The following is a 13,730-nucleotide window of genomic DNA, read 5'->3' as shown; positions in this document are numbered from 1 at the left end:
TTTCTACATTTAAAATATGTCATTTTAATTGAACAAATGATACAGAATCTTAGAGTTCTAGCCAAATAGCTAAAACCTAGCTGTATCTAAGGATTATAAAAGGGGTCAGTTTGTAGCATAATAAAACAAAATAAAACAAACAAACAAAAAAACTTGACCATGCCTGACCTTTTTTTTTTTTTTTTTTTTTTTTTTTTTTTTTTTTTTTTTTTCTGAAGCTGGAAACGGGGAGAGACAGTCAGACAGACTCCTGCATGCGCCCGACCGGGATCCACCCGGCACGCCCACCAGGGGGCGATGCTCTGCCCCTCCTGGGCGTTGCTCTGCGGGGACCAGAGCCACTCTAGCGCCTGGGGCGGAGGCCAAGGAGCCATCCCCAGTGCCGGGGCCATCTTTGCTCCAATGGAGCCTTGGCTGCGGGAGGGGAAGAGAGAGACAGAGAGGAAGGAGGGGGAGGGATGGAGAAGCAAATGGGCGCTTCTCCTATGTACCCTGGCCTGCAATCGAACCCAGGTCCCCCGCACGCCATGCTGACGCTCTACCGCTGAGCCAACCAGCCAGGGCCCTGACTCTTGATCATTAGCAAGAATTATCACATCATTTTGAGAAGGAATTTGTGATTAGTAAGGACATACTTGTTCTATATATATTGAAACCAATTATATTTGTGTAGCAGAATCCTAGCAGGGAACAGATTTCATTCCAGATAACTGAAATGCAGACTTTGAAAGAGAATGATTTAAATCTATGTGAGTTGGTAGTTTTGAAAATAAATAAAGAATTATGAGACACCCAGAGACTAACAACAATGGAGAGCTACTGCTGTCTCCAGAGGCAACTAAAACAATGCAGGCACATCCACTTCAAGAGAACCAGAGTTGAGAAAAAGAAAACTATTGAAAGATGTAATATTAAAGCAGGGAATAAATGTTCAAAGTTTTATTTCTTGCATCCTCCAATCTTGTGCTAGAATCTGTTCTTGGCCAGTCGCATGTTGAAGCTGGTTGTCAGATAAACACAATATGCAGTATACAGGTAGTCCTTAGATTTTAGCATCTTTGAGAACAGGGCATATCAAGGAAGGGTGAATAATGAGTCTGAGTAGAGGAAACACTGAGTAGAATATATCACTTGACTTCTAAGTAAACATTTGTAACAGGTTGAATTATTGTCCTTAATTTTGCACTCTTCTATAGTTGTCTTATAAATCCACATTCAAGTTCATCTTCCCACTTTTTTACTTTAAGCTTGGCCATGTGATTTACTTTGGCTCATGTTAGCAGATGTGATACAGAGGATTCAACTTTCTTGCAAACTTTGGCTTGCGTAATTGTACTTTTGCTATTCCCAGAAGAATATATTCCAGTAGCTCTTCAGCTTAAGTCCTCTCTCACCATTTCCCGAAAATGACCTATAGAGCAGAATTCCCTCATCTGCTCTGCCGACCTGCAGCTTGAAACAGCTTTTCCAACTGACCTATGAGAGTGAGAATACATGATTGTTTTTAAGCCACTGTGTTTTGCAGTGAATTGTTACACAGCAATACTGTGCCCATGGCCAATATAACATTCATGATGCTTATTACACCCATTTCCCTTTAAAAATTCTGAGCTATTAAAATAGAAATTCAGATACTAAGAACAACCTGATACTAAGAAATTGAAAAACAGAACTACCTGATACTAAGAACAACCAATTGATACTGTGGTCATTAGCTAGTACTATCTTGGTATTCATTTTTAAGTACTATTTTAAATTTAGTAAATGAGATATTGGGTGTTATGAAATCAAGCTCAGTTTAAAAAGAGAGACAATGAGCCAACACAGAATTTATCCATTTGTATTAGACAGCAAGAGTATGTTAGAGGAATGCAAACTCTCTCTATAGAAATGAATTAATAAGAATGCTGAAGCAAAGACTCTGCATGAGACAATAGATAAAAACGTTCTGCTATTAACAAAAACAGTTCTCAAATAATAAATGGCTTTCCTAACCATAGTAGTTTGGAGCAAGACAATGTGGGACCTCTGAAAATAATCATTTTATGTTCATTAATAAAAAAAATGCAAAGTTTACAAAAAGTTATCAATAGTTTTTTTTAATCTGGTGAAAATGAGATTGACATCATAATCCTTCAATAGAGCTTTTATCTTTCTAGTGTCATTCATGTGTATATGTTTTAATTCCCAGGTTCAGTGAGCATCAGAAAACACTTTAGTCATCTTTATAAACCTCCAAGTATCAAAAAACAAAACAAAAGGCTGTAGATATCAAAAGATATAGGCACATGGATAAGCTAGATAAAAATAATTACAGTTAAAGTTTCTGGTGCTCAGTGTGGGCATACTTAGGTAAATACCCCCTTTCTCCACAGTACCGGACCTATGCAACTTAATTCTCCCTGATATGCTGCAGATGACATTACCACCTAATTAGTCAGGAGCAGAAGCTAAAGAGCTTAGCCATTGGTTGAGTTCTCTTTATGCCACATTTTATGCCTAAGTACCTGTCTCACTGGATAATGATTGTTAAAAGTACAATGTTGAGACTCTTTGCTCCTAAAGCTTTATTTCTATTTAACTTAGAGAGCTTGTATGGCCACCATACTAATTATGATATGGTCACTTCCACTGAGAAAGACTGTACTTTCACCCCAGCTACCTCTCTTTAAACTTTATGCTATTGGATACAACATAGATGAAGAGATTATGAATGAATGAGAGCACATCCACAGTCATTAAAGGTAAACCAGTTCTAATGCAAGTTATACTGCTGTTGGACAATCTGTGTCATTTTTGCATCCAAGTTGTGCATTATATTGTATGATATTCTTGCCAGGGACAAATAAAAGTCTTAAATTTATAAGGGATTACTATACCAAGGATGCTGTTTAACTGCCAGCCATCTGGAGCTGAGTTTAAATTTTAGCTGACGGGATTTAGGTTGCTCATGATCGTTGTTATTACTATTGATGAAACATTCCTGGAGTATGGATCAGTGGATGGGATGTTTGACATGTTGATGTGGGATTAAGACGGCTGGCACTATAACAGGCTTCCAAGGGAGACTTGTAAATCTCCATTCCGGGAAATTGTTGACAGACGCTTTATAATCACCCGTAGTAAAAATCTGTTCTGCCTCAATTAGAACTGATGATCTAATGTCTAGAAGTCCCTTGCAAGCCTATGACAGAGAACTAAATTGAAGACAATACAGAGAACAAAGTACATGTCAGGTAAAATGTTTGTATCCTTCTTACAGCCTCTCTCTTACTTGTAGCAACAGATAAATCTGAGCACTAGTGGTATGAATAAAATAAATCTTCTTACAGTTAAATCAGGAGTATATTGCATGTAGTTTACCTGGCAGCTATTATCCTTATCATTTAATCATAAATTAAACACATTTAAAAAGAAGAAGAAAAACAGACCTGGTGATAAAAATCTTTTTATAACAAACCTTTTTATAATAATTACAATGACTTCTTATGGGGTATTCTGGCATGATGATGATGATTTTACAAGATAAAATACTATGTTTGGAGAGTTCTTGGCACATGTAAGAGTAAGCACATCAGACTTTTCTAATAAAGCTTTACCATCCTGTGCTTGATTTAATAGGAGGGTTGGGGCTACTCTATTTTGGCTTCATGTTGCAGGCACCATAGAGACCTAACAGCAGCCCTTTTAAAGAAGCACTCACACCCTCAGCTTCTTTGCTCTCCCACTGCTCTCACCTCAACTCAGAGCTCTCATTGTTTCCTTTCCTTTGACTACTTTGGTTCAATGGTTGTTTGTCATCTGTAGAGCGCATTAGATCGTTTGGAAAACAGGTCCCATGCTGACTTCACTTCTGCTGAAATATGCTTTATGACACTCGCTCCGTAAGCTCTTCAAAAGATGTGAGGCTATGAAATCACCTCCACTCTCATCATTTCAGACAAATCTTTGCAGCTACAGATCAAGACTTTTAAAATTCACTTCCTGATTCGCAGCAGTTCACTGAATATTTTCCATGCTTAAAACATGCTGTTGCAAAGAAACAGTGAAGCTTTCAATGTGTGGAAAGCAGCAGGGATTCACTTCTCTAATGGAAATCATTCAGATGTGCAGTCCCAAGCTGGCAATGTGGGTGCCATTTCCCACAGTGTGCTGGGAGGCCTGCAGGTGCGGCCCTGCCACGTGTCTGAGGGACTCAGGCACAATTGTTCGTCCTATATACTGCAGAGTAAAAAGTTTATCTGTTCCATTTGCTAGCTACAAATAATTTTCAGAAACCCATTTAGAAGGATGCCCTGTAATCTAACATTTCTGATTTTTTTTCTCATTTTGAATCTTCTGATACCTCTTGAGCATTAATAGGTAAATCAAGTATTACTCCCATGTATTCAACAGACCAAAATCAAATCTCAGCTTTCAAAAGAACACTATAGTTACCGTTTCTTTTAATTCACTATCTTATGTTTTACCTTTTTTCTTTTTTTTTTAAGATTTTATTTATTTATTTTAGCAAGGAGAGAGAGAGAGAAGGGAAGAGGGGAAGGAACAGAGCACATCAATTCCCATATGTGCCTTGACCAGGCAAGCCCAGGGTTTTGAACCGGCAACCTCAGTGTTCTAGGTCAACACTCTATCCCCTGCACCACCATAGGTCAATCAATGTTTCACCTCATTTCTAAGTTTATAGAGGAGATAGTAAGACGCAGTTATACAAACAGGATATTTAAAATCAGAAGATCAAGAATGGTAATAGCTTAGCTAACTGCTTCCTCTGTGATCCTGTCTAAGCCGCCTCAAAGCTTCCATGTTCTTCTCTAGTATAAGGGGGAAGTTGTGTTAGTGTGAGGAATAAATGAGATTATGTCATCTAGCTCTACAATGAGCCATTCAACCAGTCTTTCTCCATGGCCAATTTATTCTATGGATCAGAATAAGAGGTCTGACAATAAATAAGACAAAACACTGATCCAAAGTTAAAAGCACTATGTTATTTATAACACATTATACTTTCATCAAGTGTTGCTATTACACCCTAGGGTGTGAGTTCTGAACTAGCTAAGCAGTCAAAAAGTATTGATAATCTTCTTATTTGTAATCATAGATAATAAACATATAGTGATGTACACACTAAAATATAAAATTTGGAGGCCCTGGCCGGTTGGCTCAGTGGTAGAGCGTCGGCCTGGCGTGCAGAAGTCCCGGGTTCAATTCCTGGCCAGGGCACACAGGAGAAGCGCCCATCTGCTTCTCTACACCTCCCCCTCTCCTTCCTCTCTGTCTCTCTCTTCACCTCCCACAGCCAAGGCTCCATTGGAGCAAAAAGATGGCCCGGGCACTGGGGATGGCTCTTGGCCTCTGCCCCAGGCGCTAGAGTGGCTCTGGTCGTGACAGAGCGACGCCCTGGATGGGCAGAGCGTCGCCCCCTGGTGGGCGTGCTGGGTGGATCCCGGTCGGGTGCATGCGGGAGTCAGTCTGTCTGACTGCCTCCCCGTTTCCAGCTTCAGAAAAATAAATAAATAAATAAATAAAATATAAAATTTGGAGAAAATTTTATCTCTCTTATAGTAGAAATTCTGGAAAAATTTGAAAAAAAAGCCACATTATTTTTTATTGCTTCAATCCTGAAAGATATCAGAAAGTTTGTGTATTGAATTATTGTTTATTATGGCAGATAATAATTACAAAATTGTATTATTTTATTTTCAATTCTGCTACATGATTATAACACTGCCAAAATTTATCAAATAAATGCAAAATATGTCAATTTTCAATTGTATCAAAAGAAAATCTAATATAATTTCATCTTTTTTTCCTTTATAGTGAAGGTATAGCTCACAAAAATTAAGGCAAACTTATTAAACAGCTGTTGAGTCCACCTATGCTAGGCCTTATGGGAGACATTAAAGTAAGGAAAAATTTATTTCTAGGTAATTAACAATGAGTTTTAGAAAAATAAGCTTGACGTATATGAAACAACTAAAGTTGTGTTACCTATTAGAATAGTACACAAACTTTACTAGATTAAAAGCTCCAAAATATGTATACAATAAAAGAGAATCATTGTGAGGTAGAAATCACATGGAAGACTTCTTTGAAGGATATATTCTGTAAGCAACCCACAAACATGGCGTTAGCGCCAGGGTGTTAGTCTGCTTTGCATCTCCCTAGTACTCAAATTAGAATCAGATCTTTATATGTACTATATAAATGTGGAATGAAATATATTGTCACTCATTGAACAATGTAAATTTACTCACATGCTATGAATTAAGTTGTGATGATACTAAGACAAAGAAGTCACAGTGCTGATGGGAAGAAAGACACATGAACAAATAATTGTGGCAGACCTGGGTAAAGGCTGTCAGAATGATAGTATGTACAAGCAATAGCAGTGATGCAAAAGAGAAAAGGACCACCTCTGTTCTGTATAGGATCACCATGAGAGATATTTTTAGATAACTGGGATTTCTCCTGGAATGTCAGGAACAGAATATTCTAATAAACAGACAGACAAACAAACAACTAAGAGGCCCAGAAATGTGAAATAGTAATGTGACATTTGGGGGATGTAAGAAACTCAGTATGGCCGGGATGCTAAGCAAGGTTATTATATTTCAGGATGAGACCCAAGGTTCAGCAAAGGTTTCAAATTGATGGAACATGCACAAGACAGCATTTCATACCAAGAAACAGCATGGATAATGCACTCAGTGGTCATGAAGAGCAGTGGGAATGGTGTGTGAACAGGGCAAGACCAGGTACTACCGAGGTAAGGATCGGTACTTCTCAAACATCAGTGTGCATAAGGATCACCTTGTTTAAACAGACATTCCTTGGTTCTCATCTCCAAAGTTTCTGATTGAATAGGTCCAAGGGTCCTTATCATTAGCATTTCTAAGAAGTTCCCAGCTACTGCTGCTGCTGCTCTCAGAATCACACGCACTGAGGACGACTGGTATAGAAAAATGAAACTATTTAAGCAATGTAGAACCAGCTGAAGAAAGCTTTTAAATCAGGAATCAAGAATGTAGACTGAATCTTATAAATATTAGTAAATATATGCCTTTTTAAACTTTGTAATCCTCACAATTACAATATGAAAATATAAATATAAGGCAAGAATGTGTTTACATTTCAGAAACTATTGTCAAAAATATAAAAGCCCGTATCTTCTCATTTCAGCAAGGCTATGGAAAAGTGGAAAACTTCATACACTGCTAGTAGAAATATGATTGGAATTACACTTTGGATAAATTTTGACATTATCTAGGAAACTTGAATATGCTCACATCTTAAGATCAGGAATTCTACTCCTAAACATATTCTCCAGAGAATCTCTCACAACTGTACACATGGAGATCTGTGTAAGAAAATTCATTATAGTGTTGTATTATCTGTCTACATATCCATCATCTGTCTATCTATAATATATATCTATTACATTCCATATATACTTATATAGAAAGAAAAAATAATTGCATATGGAATTTCATTAAATTAATTTTTAGTTTAAATGAATCAAAGATTTGTAATTAGCATAAATAAACCTCAAAAACTAAAATGTTAAAGAATACATACAACATGATGCCTTCTTATAACATAAATGTGAAACAAAATTGTATATGTTCATTGTGAATACATACTTATATAGTCAGTGTATAAAACTACATGGAATAGCACTTCCAAATTGAGAAGAGTGATTACCTCTGCTGTTGATGGGAAATGAATTTAGAGGCAAGTATATATGGGTCTTACATTTTGTCAGTAATTATTTTTTAGCTAGGTGGTAGACACACTTTTTTTATACTGTCATTTATATCTATATGCAAGAGTTAGTTTATAATTCCAATAATGAGAATGTCATAATAAAATGATACTTTAAAATAAATATAGTAAGTTGAACTGATCATACGGAATAGATTGAGTGGGAGTGACTAGCTAAGAGATGGGTAATAAAGATGGCTGCTACAAGGTTACTGTTTAGAATTACTTTATAGCCACTGGATTTCTTGTTATTTCTATGACATTTGTAAATAAAATTAGCACTCCACTTGAAGGTTAGTAGAGTATTTTTTCAGCAGCTTATATAAAGTTAAAATGCATTGACATTATTATTAACAATTAGCCCCATTCAATGAAATTGTGTTTGCTTACCTGATAAAATTAGCAATGCTTAATATCTGAAGTGAAATAGAGGGACAGGGATGGAGGAGAGGGAAAAACTCAATCACAATTCATTCTGTAATTTGGAGGTAATAAATAAAATATTACCTTTAAGCATTCAATGATTTTCCTCTGGACAGGCACATCTAAACAACACTATAAAAATAGCTTCATTTGTATAATTAATTTTATTTTTACTATTCTTATAAATGTCTTTGATAAAATGAGCAAGATGTAAGACTCTTTAGGAAGAAATAAAATATATTTCAGCCAATGAATTATTTAACTGTAAGTTTTCAGGTGTTTATGCTGTTATGCCTTCTTATTAGTCTCATTATTTACACTTCTCAATGGCTTTTGTATTTTACCAGTTATATTAAGATTAGTAAATATTATGTAATCAATTATCAGAACTTAATGACTGAAGTGTTATCAGCCATTAATAAGTAATGAAATTGAAAGGAGGGACAATTCTTGAGTAATTGTTTTTTTTTTTTTATTCTGGATTGATGTCACCGGGGCTTTCTTATCCATATCATCTATTCCATTGTAAGCTGATTTCTGCATTAGGAAAAACAACCTTCTCTGATTAGCTATTTTTAAGGTGGGTGGTGATGTGATTTTTATTTTAAGCCTATCAAATGGAGCACCAGAAAAAGAAAATTTTGTGTTACATCCTCACATAATGCATTTCAACATCTAACATAAGTTACTTTGGTACCAGTAGCTCTTCAGGAGTAATTGTGGAGTTGTTTGCTGATTTGAATTTCATGTATGATTTTAGAAAATGTCCCAAGTGGTGATGATATATGTCAAAGTAATGTCAGTGGTGTCTGACAAGTAGTGAATGTTTGAAAACTCTTCCTTTAATATGATCACCAGAAATACACTAATGATGTTATGAAAATGATGATGATGATTTAAATGCTGAATCTAAAATTGATAACTGAGTATCTAGGCCAAATTAAAGACAAATTCACCAGTTATGTAATAATTTGATTTGACCAATTGTCTAATAATTGTGGATGAATTTTTTTTATTAAATGTCAATTTATTTATTTAACAAATATAGAGTTGGTAATTATGCCCTGCTAATGGGAATCAAACACCCAGAGTTCAAACCATAATTCTGCCATTTAAGCTGTATAACACTGAGTATGTGACATAGCCATCTCGTGCCTGAGTTTCCTCATACGTAAGCATGAGAATAATCATTGTCCTATCATATAGGGTTGATTTAAGAAATAAATGACTCAATGTCTAAAAGGGATTTTAAAACAGTGTCTGCCAGGTGGTAATTCCAAAAACATATTTGTTAAATAAATAAATAAATTCACAGTTAATACAAACAACTAGTATGTTTGAAACTAGTGTTGAGATTATGAGTTCTGTTGATGAGCATGTTATTGAACTCTACATATTCATTTTTTTATTTGTTTTCATGTCTCTCCTGTAGTTCTGGCTTCTACAAATTTGGACATAAACTCTATAGATTAACAGTAGGAAAAATTTAAGGATAAATAATTAATATATACCTAAACATTTTTTTTTTCTGAAGCTGGAAACGGGGAGAGACAGTCAGACAGACTCCCGCATGCACCCGACTGGGATCCACCCGGCACGCCCACCAGGGGTGACACTCTGCCCACCAGGGGGCGATGCTCTGCCCCTCCGGGGCGTCGCTCTGCCGCGACCAGAGCCACTCTAGCGCCTGGGGCAGAGGCCAAGGAGCCATCCCCAGTGCCGGGGCCATCTTTGCTCCAATGGAGCCTTGGCTGCAGGAGGAGAAGAGAGAGAGACAGAGAGGAAGGGGGGGGTGGAGAAGCAAATGGGCGCTTCTCCTATGTGCCCTGGCCGGGAATCGAACCCGGGTCCCCTGCACGCCAGGCCGACGCTCTACCGCTGAGCCAACCGGCCAGGGCCCCTAAACATTTCTTGCCTGATAATTATTTCAACTCTGGCTTCTAGGAACTGTAACTGATAAACTATGATTTTTCTCTCCATAATAAATTGTATAAGCATTTCTTGTCAAGTAGGAAAACTAGTTACCTACTTTACTTTTTTAAATGAAAGAATCAGTAAAAATGATCTATCTTTAACAAAATTCTTTCTTCTATAAGTAAAAGTTTATCAAATTATAGAGTTGTATACCCCCATATACCAATGGTATAGCCAGGAGAATTCTGCAATCAGGTAGAATGGCCTCTATGTTGCTGAGCTTATGCTCAGAAACTGATTTTGTATGGTATCATGGACACCTCATACAAACCAGGTCTTGACAATTAGGATTTGAAGAAATGGCATCTGCTATTTTCTCTCATGCTTCTTCAGCTTCCCCATGTGCACATGTTAGAATAATTAATAAGTATTTAATCATATTTATGTGCTAATTACTATTTAAAATATTTTACATAAATTAAATCATGTTTAATTTCCACAAACATTTTTTGAGATATGTATTATTATTAATTACTATTACTCCAATTTTGCTAATGAAAATATAGGGATAACATATACTGTATTTTCCCATGTATAAGATGCACTTTTTTTTTGAAAATTTTGGGGTCTAAAAACTGGGTACGTCTTATACAGTGGTTATAGATTATTTTTTACTTGCATTTCTTGCTTTTTTCACACTTGTTTTTGCACTCATTGTTGAAGACCGTGATTTGTCATCAGACACAGATGAGGACAAGCTAATGGATGGGAGTTTTGACAGTGATGAGGAATTGTATGAATTTTATGATGAAGAACTTTATGTAATACATTTTTAATAACTTTAGGTAATATATTTTTCGCCCAAATTTCGGGCCCCCAAATTAAGTTGCATCTTATACATGGGGGCATCTTATACATGGGGAAATATGGTAAATTGTTCATAATCATAAAGTAGCAGACATGATGTTTTACACTTGATCTCAGCCAAAGGACAAGAAGAGAATAGACGTGGTATTTTAACCTGGGCAGTGTAACTTCAGAAAACATGCTTTTAACCATAAGAACACTTTAATACTATCTCTCCCACATTTCATGCATTAGGTTTGAGATACAACCACCAATAGTCAGCTTCTGAAGTGTTTGCTCCAACGTCCATCTTTGGGAGCTGGCACAGAAGGATTTGGTTAAAGTAAGTGTATATACAATTATTAACACTCCTAACATCAGAATGACACAGATGTTCACCCCTATAGACAACGTATTTAATTTTTTTAATACCAAATAGTAATTCAAGCATAAAAAAGTAAGTAAACATACTTATATGATATTATTTTCTTTCGGTATCTTTTAGATCTCACATTATTGATCCCTAAGATATTATGCCCTCTTTTAACAACCTAATTTTATTACCTTAAAGACTTGAGTGTATGCACTTTATTGTACTACCAATCAATATCAAAGCCATAAAAGTGTTTTCTTTATATGTATAAAGGAGTCAAGAATCCTTAATATAAAAAAATCTATTTGAGAAAATGTGGTTTATAAGCTTTTTAAAAAGATTTTTAGAAATATAATATGTTTATTATGATTTTTTAATTGATTTACCACATGCTACAGAATGGGTTATTTCTTATAAGCTATTAGCAATTGACTTTCCTTTTAATGTCTTGTGTGTCTTTTCTTTAACTTGAAGTCTTTTGAAATTCTTTAGTCTTGACTTATGCCAAGGTATAACATAGCAAAACAATTGAGATTTTTTATAATAACTTATCTTTGCTCTTACAATTTTATTATATAAAATAATATATTATCACTGCAAAGTATTCCAAATATATTTCATACCAAAAAGTTTTAAGAAACATTGTTTTCCCTTTTCTTTACTGTTATGAGATATGATTTAGAAACTATATAATTTTAAAACTGAAAATGACCAGTTAGTTAGTCAAATCTCCTGATTCTTTTTTTTTTTTCTGAAGTTGGAAACGGGGAGGCACTCAGACTCCCTCATGCGCCCGACTGGGATCCACCCGGCACGCCCACCAGGGGGCGATGTTGCAACCAGAGCCATTCTAATGCCTGAGGCAGAGGCGACAGAGCCATCCTCAGTGCCTGGGCCAACTTTGCTCCAATGGAGCCTTGGCTACGGGAGGAGAAGAGAGAGACAGAGAGGAAGGAGAGGGGGAGGGGTGGAGAAGCACATGGGTGCTTCTCCTGTGTGCTCTGGCCAGGAATCAAACCCAGACTCCTGTACGCCAGGCCGACCGGCCTTGGCCTCTCCTGATTCTTTAAATTAGAAAAACTGAGTTCCAAATAGATTAGATTATTTTCCCTTACTATCATCCTACTTTAGGATACATATGAAAGACTTGACTAAAAGATGTCTTCTCAACATTCACACATGGTTGACTTTTCCACTCTGATATTTGAGAAGAGATCATGAATAAATTTTCCATGATAAATATATAATTGTATAATCTCTCAGGATTAAGATAAAAGCATGTTTTGGAGTAAGATGTAAACAATTTGGATTAATTGAGGTTTCTTGGTAGTCTTGGGAACAGTCAGAGAAGTTAATCTTAAAATACCTCAAGGCAGGTACTGCTCTGTTATGGTAAACACTGTTATTATGTACTACAAAACATCATTTATTATAGAATAGTTTTCTTATGAAATATGCAACCAGAAAAAATTGCGTTAGTGGGCATAAATAAATATTTTGATATTTTCAGGCAATGTGATTTTTCTTTAATTTTTAAAAAAGCCATTTTATTTGTGAAAATGAAGCATTATAAGTTCCTAATAGAGTTTCAAAAGAACAAATTTTTAATATATGTTCTGTTTTTAAGGAATTTGAATTACTATTGAGGAAAGACCCAAAATAAACAAAGTTCCATAATAACATATTTCTTATGTTTGCATTTAAGCATTCTGGAAAGTATTTAAAGAAAGACCATTATAACAGTCCTTTACTTTCGGCTTTGTGGAATACATAACTTATGTTGAAGTCATATAAAAATATTAAGAAAAGAGTTATAAGAAATCAGAAATAAATGTGAAAATTCCCCCAGTGCATAAAATCACAAGATTATAAAAGGATTATCCTAATGTAACACTCAGGAAAAAAACCTCATTAAAATAAGGTATTGTGGCCCTGGCCAGCTGGCTCAGTGGATAGACCATCAACTGGGTGTATGGACATCCTGGGTTCGATCTCATGTCAGGGCACACATGAGAAGTGACCATCTGCTTCTCTCTTCCCCTCTTATTTCAACTCTTCTCTCTCTCTTTCCTTCCCTCAGCCAGTGGCTCGATTAGTTTGAGCATCTCCCCGGGCACTGAGGATAGCTCAGTTGATACAAGCATGGCCCCAAACAGGGCTGCCAGGTGAATCACCTGCCGGGGTACATGTGAGAGTCTGTCTCACTATCTCCGCTCCTCTCATTTAAAAAATAAATAAAATAAAATAAGATATTGCTGCACCATAAAATTTAAATCAACCAAAATTATTGAGTAAAACTGTGATTATATTTAAGTCAAAGAAAAATAAACAACCCCTAATAATATTTTTAGAAATATATGATGTTTATAACCAGGAAAAAAATAATTATTTATTTGAATAAAATTCTAAA

This window comes from Saccopteryx bilineata, chromosome 2, assembly GCF_036850765.1.
Source record: "Saccopteryx bilineata isolate mSacBil1 chromosome 2, mSacBil1_pri_phased_curated, whole genome shotgun sequence".
Lineage (NCBI taxonomy): Eukaryota > Metazoa > Chordata > Mammalia > Chiroptera > Emballonuridae > Saccopteryx > Saccopteryx bilineata.
Note: the sequence above shows the minus strand (reverse complement) of the source record.